At 41.4% G+C, this 9,977-nt stretch overlaps 1 long non-coding RNA gene across 4 annotated transcripts in view; it reads right to left on the bottom strand.

Annotated features, from left to right (window-relative positions):
• Positions 1-312: 312 nt before the first annotated feature.
• The window catches only part of LOC108449526, a 20,146-nt gene continuing 10,481 nt past the window's right edge, over positions 313-9,977 (bottom strand). Inside the window, exons 3-6 of one of the 4 annotated variants that reach the window (XR_001865693.1) lie at positions 9,067-9,672; positions 6,552-6,664; positions 3,283-3,401; positions 313-2,883 (exon numbers count right to left, since the gene is read on the bottom strand). This is a non-coding gene — a long non-coding RNA (uncharacterized LOC108449526). Of the gene's footprint in view, positions 2,887-3,282; positions 3,402-6,551; positions 9,673-9,977 lie in introns of all 4 variants that reach the window. The other 3 variants (XR_001865694.1, XR_001865692.1, XR_001865691.1) reach the window with 3 other exon arrangements.

Here is a 9,977-nt window from a genome sequence, read left to right as displayed (position 1 = left end):
GTTGATTATGCAGCTTTGGCGGCGAATTGGTTTGTATCCAAACATAAAATGAGTTGTCTTGCACAATGATGCGAGGGGATTTAACTTTGCTGAGTCAAATTTCAGTAAAGCAAACAGACCCAGAGGGTCAAATGAATTAAAGGTACTGTGTCACTGTAACAAAACTATATTGCTAAACAAGCTTTGGATAGGGTTTGAGGTTTCAAATGCTTGTTTATTCCTGTGGCAATATGGATCACACAAAATCTTTTAAACCCTTTGTTAAAGATAGAAAAATATAAGGGAAAAAAAGAAGACTAAAAGTACTTAGAATGCAGAAAAATAAGGCTTTAATTTTAAAACTCCAATTTTCATTCACTATTTAAAGTCTATGTGAGAAAAGCACCATTCTTTAACAGGCTTAGATATAGTAAGAAAGACAAAGTATTGGGTTTTCTATTTCAGAAAAGAGAGTTATTCAGTTCACTGAGATAGGCTGGGACTTCTACTGGAGCTGTTGACAGAACCAGTCCTCCCCTGGAGAGGCATGGCCGTATGGGCAAGGGACAAAGGCAGCACAAGAGCTGCAGGGGCAGGGAGCTCAGCCTCTCTCTCTGGTGTTGGCACTGAATAGCAAATTCATTGCTAGAAAAACTTCACGACAATGTATTGACTGTTGGTTACATGGAAACATGGAAATTGCAGCAATGCCCTGCTGTCTCTAACATAGCTTTTTGGAAGCTGTTTGTTAACAGCATTACAGCAGCTCTCCAAAGGACATAGCTTTAATGTTTCAAGCAGATTTTTCTCAAATAGAAAACAAAGGGAAACACACGTGAAAAAAGAAAGAACCAGCAAGGGAAGGAAAAGCACAAACCAGCCAGTCGTGCTTCTGCTGCCTACCTATCTTTCTGCAGTTTGGATCAAATAAAGCATCCTTGCAGCTCAAGATTTGGGTCACCAGGGAGTCAGAATAGCCCACCCACTCATGATTTTGCTCATTAGCAATGTTTACTCTACCGTATCAATTTTGCCCCTGTGATGGTCACAAAAAATAGTCGGTTCTAGGAGTGTGTCCTCCACACACACCGCCCCCCTCTCGCATGCAGACTTTGAATGTGATTTATCCTAAGATAAGAACTCCAGGTGGGAATTGCAGGAGGAGCTGTCTGAATGCTTGCATAATTAATGCATTCCAGAGATGGGGGAATGGTGATGATTGTGATTGATCTTGGTACACGTGGGCCTGCAAAAGGGTACAAAATGCTCCTGGAGACTGGGCCAACTGGGCAAACTGATCTCCAGAGCTTGCAGGGCAGCTTCCAGGTGGATCCCACTCCAGCAGGGATGGGACACCTGCAGGGTACATCCAGCCCCGGGAACACTCCGTTTTGGACAGGGGAGTTAACAGGGCTAAGATCCAGCCACATGTGGAGATAAAATCCTAAAGTAGCTCCGTGGGTGCTTTGCTGCTTTGCAATTGTGCTTTCTGCAAACCTGCACGTTTCCAGCTGTACCTGCTTATGTTACAGCCCTTTAGACCTGCTGGTATAATACACTGCATTGGCAATACTTAGGTACTGTATTAGCAATAAATCTCATCAAAATCACCCACATTATCAGTGTCATACTTCTTGCACATGACTGAAGAGTCTTCTCTCAACTGCTCTGCCAGAGCACTGCTGAGTCTAGTCTCACTTTTTTTTATCTTTTCTGGACATGATTCCAGCATAGTCCTTGGGGCTTTTCATTGGGTCTTGTTTTCTTAAAGAAGCTGTCATTTTGTGTTTAATTCTCACTGATCTTCGCAAATTGTTTTATGTAACAGTCTGAGCTGTACACTGGTCACCTTGAACTACTTAGAACATAGGCCTTGGCACAACAGGATCTAATTTTTCTTGTTTGCAAGGACATTCCTTATCTTCCCTAAGGAATAAAAGTCTGTATTGTGGTCACTAAAGATATTAGAATGCTTTTTATAAGATTAAATGCATTAATACCACTGTCCTGTCTAAACAATATGAAATTGTATCATTCAGGACTTTTTACTTGACACATATTCTCAAGGGGAACTAGTGCAAAACAATTCAGACATGTCTGACAGGCTGTAGGGGAAAATGTGCTGTGGTTAAAAATTCTGGTGTTTTCTGTGACAAAGCCTACATCTTGCAAGTTTGGTGTAAGGACTTAAAAGCTGATAGAAGACAGATTTTGTATCAGTGACAGGTATTTAAAAAGTCACTGTGCATATTTAATAAAGATGACTTTGATTTCAACAGAATACTTTCCTAAAAGGTTTCATTTGCTGTGGATGGACATGAGCTGTAAGAGGTCTAGTCAACAAAAGAAAAGGAGGGGTCTCCCTTCCTCAGGTCCCAGCAACACAGATGTCCAAATCAAGAGTACAGAGGACAGAGCTGCTAAAATGCACTGTGAAGAACTTCTCAGACAGAGATACTGGATATCAAACTTACTCTAGGTGAGAAATGGCATCATAAGAAGGAACTGGGGAGTTAGGGTGGTCCAGCCAAGTAGATTGGAAGCAAAGAATGTCATACTGGGGAGTGAGCAAAGAGCTAATCAGATTGGGAGATCAGGAGCTGGGATCCACTGTGACTTCCTGTAGGAGAAGATGGGGTCTGGAATGAAGTGGGGAAAGAAAAGGGACAGGGATGGTGAGAGGCTGGAGGAGACACAGTGGGTTACCTTACATCTGGAATATACATCTATCGAATTACTTGCCATCCCAGCCAACAAGCAAATCCTCAGTTCATGTTTCTCACCAGTGCCCATCAGCAATCCTCTTCTGGGAGTGCTTTACTCAGAGGATGACAACCCGTGACTGGTAGTGGCACTCCATTAACTCAATTAGCAGAAATCTGTGCTGATACTGCAGTTGTTCATCTGCTGAGGAGAACAAGGAACCAGGATAAAATTAATCTCTTTCCAGCTTGTTTTAATTTTTCTTTTTTTTCTGTTTAAGAAAATAAATAAAGAATTTGTTAAAGAACATTACTGAGATTGCTAAGTAAAGCAATTGAAATAGGAAAGAGAAGAATCAAATAAATTATGTTTATTCTGCTTAATTAATTTTTTCTAATGTGATATTAGGAGCTTATCTCCCCTGCTTATCCCATTCTGGTCCGATAAGTAATTAGCCCAAACTCATTTAGAGCAGTGAATATGCTAGTACAACATAAATATTTCTTCCAGTATGTTTTTTTTTCATGTATTTGCTATACAGGCTTATTTTGCGCTCTCTGTTAGTACAGTGGAAAAACAAGAATGCAACTGTGCACTCACCCTGATTTATCTGTTCTGGACATTGTGCCTGCTGCCCTTACATTTAATCTCAGGCTGTGCAGTCTCGTCACAGACTCTCTTCTCTCTGGTCACAGACTCTTTCCATCTCTGCGTGAGATCTAGAATATTTTGGAAGTGACTTATGGAACAATAATGCCATGGTAATTTCCTCAGATATCTCCAAAATACAAAGGACCCTTTGCTCACTCAGAGGAGCAGCTTATTGCTGCCTAAGAGGAAAATGGAAAGCTAATCATATTTTTCAAAGGAAAATAGGGGCCCATATTTGTGTCTTGGCTCGCATTCCCTCTCTCTTTGAAACAAGCCTTAATGTTCCAGCTTACGTAAGCTATGGCTGAACCTGCCAGATCAGCCTAGAGAAACAAGGTCTCCTATCAAAACTTATTGTTTTCAGACATGAAATTAATCCAGTATTAATTCAAGAAAACTACTGAAATTGTTGAAGAGTCTTAGCTGTTCCCAGTGCTTGCAGCTGCTCCACCCAACCAATAACCTGCACAAGGGCAGAGCTGCAGCTGGAACCCGAAGGAGAAATCGTTTATTAGCAAATTTCAACAAAAGGTGGACATTGTCCAGTTGTTCACTGTGGCAGGGGCTCTCAGCATGGAGCTGGCTGTCATGGCCATAGGACCAGGGCACAGGAGAAGGTGAGGCAGGGCAGGCAAGAATGCCACTTGCTTAATTTTGTCCCCAGTTAGTGCTGGGAGCTTATCTCCACCTCTTGTCACAGCCCAGCCTGTTAGGGAATTAACCCAACCTCATTTACATCAGAGAATATTCTAATACAGTCTAAGTATGTCTTTCAGTCTATAATTGAATGCTCTAATTATATAACAAATTTGAATGTCACAATGTAGATTTGCTTCATCACAGCTGTGTTCTGGGACCCATGACCTTCATTTTGATGCTTCCACTGCATAAAGGCGGGTTACTAAAGCACATGGTCTCACCTGAGGAACAACACGATGTATGATTACATGTAATGTGTCCTTATATTACTGGTGAGGCCACTGTGAGCTATGGTTTATACCCCCTTGCTGCTGTCAGCCTTGCAAGGAGCAAGGGATCCAGGCAGTGACATTTCAGTCAAGGTTTTGGTTCCAGAAAATAAGCCTGTTCTTCGATGCACCCCTATTCAGAAAAGTGTGTAAACACGCATGAAACTTATCTTCAGGCTTAAAAGAAGGCACACATTTATGAGTCCCTCCTGAACGAACTCTTTACTTCAACCACTATATACATATAAATACATATAGGTCCTGATGGATGGATTCCCAACATTTTGTACACAACACACATATATATATGTATTTAGTTATTTAACTTGGAGAACAAGAACAACCTCATTTTGGAAATGAGGTTAAGCTTCTGTGAAAGTAATGAAAAAATTCTCATTATGAAGACATGTAAGAAACACTGATGCTCCTTTATGGAGGCAGGTATCTAAAATAACAGCAGTCTGTACCCAAAACACAGACACAGGCTGCTGCTCAGGACACAGGAGTATTTATAGCACAAGAAGGTGGAAAAATTTCACCAGCTACCATTGAGGAATCTGGGCTATGTGTGGGCTTGATATTATGACAAATGTAGAAGAAAGCTGAGAACAGACTGTCGAGATTTACTTTTCTAAAGAAGCATAGATTTAGTGCTTTTGTGTTAAAACTTGGCTAAGAAAATGACTGGGAATTGTAGCAGAAACAATTTATCCTGAATGTATTCAATGTGCCCCCTTATTTCAACAAGGGATCACCTCAAAAAGCATGCTCAGATCTAAGCTCAAACTTAATAAGCTGAAATAACTTGGTAGATGATGCAAATAAAAAAGGACTACTTATTTTTTACATATTAATAACCTTGCAGATCAACACCAGATTGCACACCCAAATATTTATGGTTAAACAGCAGAACTGTCTCTAATACAACACAGTTTGATTAAAGATCTCTCATTCAGTCTAGATAATGAAAATAAACCATCAGTGCTAATGACACCAGTGGACTCGAGATACCTTTGAAGACACATGAAAGGCAAAGCCCCTTTAATCAGGGGTCAAGTAATTTCCACTGTGGCATGGCTACCTCATTTGCTGCTACCTATCATACCTGCCAACCCTTCTTGGCATGGACTTTCTCCCCAGTCCGCCATGGCTGCAGCAATTACACAGTGATGCCTTGGCAAGATGTTTTCCCTGGCTCCTTGAAGTATTTAGTACAGTGCTTTAGCCTGGACATCCATCAGCTACTCTTTGCATCTCTGGAGCAGGAGCATTATTTTCCTACCCTTTGGTAAGGTTCACGACTATTACCTCCAGTGGCAACCTAGCTAATACAAGTTTTGCTTTGAAGAGCAAACAAGCCACTTATGGAGAACGTATTGGATCCTCTTAGCAGCCCTTGTTATTCTTGCTGTGGAAGGCAGCATCTTCCATTGCTTACTGTCAATCCTTGTTGTTTCTAGCACACACAGTTGGGATTGATGACCATCATTCCTGTCAGGTGGGTCTTCTTCATGCACATTGGATCATCCTGGGGGGGAATTCTTGGGGATTGCCATTCAGAGAGTGCACAACAATTATATCCCATGCTCCCTGCTGACTGTGGTGGAAGGAGAGGTGGTGGTGGGCAGTTCTACTCCACGCTGAGACAGAGACCAACATTCAGACTTTTTCATAGGCACTTTCTGTTTCTCAAGGCGTCTAGTTTTCCTATCATCTTTGATGTTTCTGTTTTCCAGGATCTATTTTAGCATTGTAATTATATGTAAATAATAATTCTAAAAAAATCTTTTTTTCATTCTGGAACTGAATATCTTGAATTTCCATATGCTGAAATGAGTATGAGTGGTGGAAGATTCTCCTATTTTTACTGTCAGTTCTTTCCTGATTACTCAGAAGTGAGAAATGGACAGGACTGGCAAGTTCTGCTTTCCTAGAATTTGTGTTTTCTAGCATGACTTTGTTGCTTGGTACTAAGCTTTCAGAGATGTTTGCTTTGATAACTGATTTTGAATCCTGTTTGGCTTACTTTTTTTGCTAGCTTATGTATCTTCACAGGTTTTTTCAGGTCTGTGGCTCAGTAACGCAGTGCTACTAGCACAATTTACGCTTCCAAGATATGTGCAATCTACCCCACGGAATGCTGCTGCTCATGCTGCCCACATTGTAGCTATGTGTGATAATGCTAAACAGCCCCAGAAAGCAAGTGTAGCCTTGTTTCACACCAGTGTTCCAAGTGAACCAGCCTCTTACTTAGATGGACTCCCAGATGCAGCTATCCACCCCTCTCTGCAATGCTGTGATGATGGAGTAAGAGCTGAGTGCTGAAGTTCCACAAGGCATCCCTGAGGCCCACGTCAAGCAACCTGAAAAAATAATCAATGGAAGTGGTGATAAGCAAAGCATGTCATTCCACATGTTCTTTCAAGATGCTCTTTTGCATGAATATCTGGTTTTCTGGGCCTGAGTCCAGAGGCTGCTCTCTTCCAATTCTGTGTCATCTTGTGTGGTATTCCAGTGCAAATGACCTCCCTTATAGCATAGGGCAGAGAGACACTTTCCCTGTCTCACATTTTAATATTTTAACAACTCCGTGTTTCCTCTTGTAAAAATTTGGCGTTCTTTCCTAGGTCTTTTTCAACAACTTTTTAAATTTGACTCCTGCAGTGACATCGTGGTCTCCTCTTAGCATTTCTACTACAACCAAAACGTCTTTCATTGTGTTTTTGCTGCTACCTACTGGACTACAACTTGCTTTTCTAATATCATCACCGCACCAATGGCAATCTCTTTTTAAAGAGATTCACATCATCTCATGTCACAGAATCTCATGTCAAAGTAGGGCTAGCTTTCTGCTCCTGACTTCTTTAAAATGCCTTGCTTATCTGTATTATCTCTGTTGTTCATATTTCCCTATCATTGCTTTTGATCAGCCCATTTCCTGTTTAAACTACCCACACAGGATTTTTGCAATTTGGTAAACAAGATCTGTGGTTTCCTACCATGGCAGGAGTTTCAATTTCAAGTGTTAGATATTTGATACATCTCTCTTCATCTTTCCTTTGCATCTTTACAAAGGACGTTATTTGTCACTTTATTTGTTTACTGTCACGTTCCTTCATGTAATTTGACACTTTTCATTGTCTCAGCACTATAGAATTTTTATTTCTGAGTTTTTATTTTCTTTATGATGCACCGTTTTTGCGCTTACCCAATTTGTTCTGCCCATATTAAAGCTGCTGCAGATATATCACTTTGTTTTCCTGAAGCAGCAAGGCAAATGTAATGGCTCACTCCCACTGAGAGGGCCCTGCCCACCCTTGACTCTTTCCAATGTTAACCACATGTTCCCACCTCCTCCTCATGCTGTGGTGCTCATCTGTCTCTTAGGGAAGTAGTTCAGCTAACTAAATCAGCAGAAAGCCAACCAGTTAAAAAAAAAATCATCTTCTCTCAGGTTGGTGAGCCGAAACAGCTCACAGAGATGTTGGACAAGGGCCAGCACTAGCTTAGGAGAGAGACTAGGAACACCAGGACAGGACCTGGAGAGAGACAGGATCACCTTACACAGATGGCAGCAGTCAAGCTTTTCAGAGACGTGGGCATACTGGAAAATGTCACACTGAGCATTTTCCCTCTGTAACATTATTTCTCCACCTCATCTTGGCTCCAAAAGTAGCTTACAGAATCACTGAGTGATCCAAGCTGGAAGGGGACTCAGGAGGCCCCTGGTACGTTCATCTCTCTCCTTGCAGGGTCAATACTTCGCTCAGACCAGGCTGTTCAGGGTTTTATCCACATCTGGAAAACCTCCAAGGATGGAGAGTGCCAGACCTCTCTGAACAGCCTGTGCCAATGATTAATTATCCTCACAGTGATTTTTTTCTCATCCTTATGAATCTGAGCATGATCAAAGTCAGAATATCATGCAGCACTAGATTTTTCAGCTTCACCTCACTGATTTCTAGGTATTTTGCCTTTGAAGTTCATCCTTCCCAGACTTTTCTGCTGGGCATTACAAAGAGCATCACTGATACCATCAGTTATATAGCACATCTGACCCTGCATGGTGTTTGTGTCAAGATCTATTTCTGAGTCTTTTTGCCATCTGGCAAGACCCACATGTTTAAGCCAGCAAGGTACTTCAAAATACATCAAACAACAAGTACAGATCAATCTGTCTCCCACCATATTGGTAGATCTTTCACACTTGTGCTATTTTAATACAAGGCCTAGGTAGGCCGTGTGACCCCACATCTGCTTTACTAAAAAAAGGTTGCTAACCTATAAGTGACAATACAAGCACTTAAGCCAAGCAAGATATATATGAAAAAGCTGGAACAAGAACAGAAATGAAATTGATGAGTTGACAGCCGTCACTTGAGGACTCATGGAAAAATTAACAACTGAAATAACTCTAAAACTCTGAGGGGGAAAAAAATCAAAAATCAAAATAGAAGATAGCAACTCAGCAAAACTGAGGATCAACCTATTGCAAGGAGCAATAGAGTCTGGCACTTCCCCATGTGATTACCATCTTCCTGACCAGCAGAAATCCAGTGGTTACTTGCATCAGAAGTGGGGAGGGTATTAATGCTTAGGCTAATAGCACATTGCTCACAGCCATTTATTGTGTGTACAATCCAACAAATGGCATAATTGCTCCATACTCATAAATTGTGTTTGTGATCCCGCTTTTGAGCCTCCATGCAGAGGAAAAGACACCCATATAAAAGTGACCAAAAATGCTGAGAGGGTTATACTACACCATTGCTCTAGCCATTTCTTGATTGCTGTATTCATCTTCGGTATTAAAGTGGTCCATGAAAAGAAATAGGCTGAGTTTTGGTTTTTCTTAATTCCTACTATGAAGGCCATTTTGGAAATGCATTCTTATGTTCTTCTCCACATTTCTCTGTCATAGCCAACATTGTGCAACCTCTGTTTTGGCATGCGGGGTGCGATGCATTGCTCAGTCCTGTTTGGTTGGCACACTTCCTTCTTCTCCATCCTAGTTGCCAGATGACAGTCTGCCTTCCTGGGGTGACTCAGCCTGCAAGCTGACTGGTTTACCTGTCCCTGCTGCTGTCATCTGCACATGGATATGCATCAAGGCAGGATATGGGTGGAGATGGAAGCACAGCCCAATTACAGAATCAAGAATGCAGGCATGAATGCATGAAATTAATATTGGTAGAGTGTAACTCCGGCTTTCTTCCTAAAATCTTAAGCTCTATCCACCTCTTAAGATGACTTCCAGCAGAGTGAAGAATTGGGCTGGTGTTGCAATCTAGGGATTCAGTGTTCACAGACACATAATAGATTCAGGCAATTCACTGTGTCATCCATTTGCCAAAGAAGCTAGCCACCAAAGCTGGAAAAAAGAAAAAAAAAAACAGCTAGGAACAAGTGTAAAGAAAAGTTATTTTTTGAAATTGAAACAAGCTATCATTTTACTTCAGCTAAACAAGATTGTTAAAAAAAATATATTAAACGGTTGTGAGAGTGTCAAGGTTTGGGAGAAAATGCTGAAGAAGATGGAGGGATGAGAAAAAGTGACAATTTGGCCTATGAAGCCCCACGCTGTCCTGTAGCAAGGTCAGCTGTAATCCTACAGACTCATCAAGGAGACAGTTGTCTTGACTTTGGGGAGGGAGGGAAGGAGGGGGGGAAGGGAGG

The sequence above is a fragment of the Corvus brachyrhynchos genome, unplaced genomic scaffold (genome assembly GCF_000691975.1).
Source record: "Corvus brachyrhynchos isolate BGI_N302 unplaced genomic scaffold, ASM69197v1 scaffold209, whole genome shotgun sequence".
NCBI lineage: Eukaryota > Metazoa > Chordata > Aves > Passeriformes > Corvidae > Corvus > Corvus brachyrhynchos.
The sequence above is the reverse complement of the archived record's forward strand: the minus strand, read 5'-3'. Positions and strand labels throughout refer to the sequence as shown.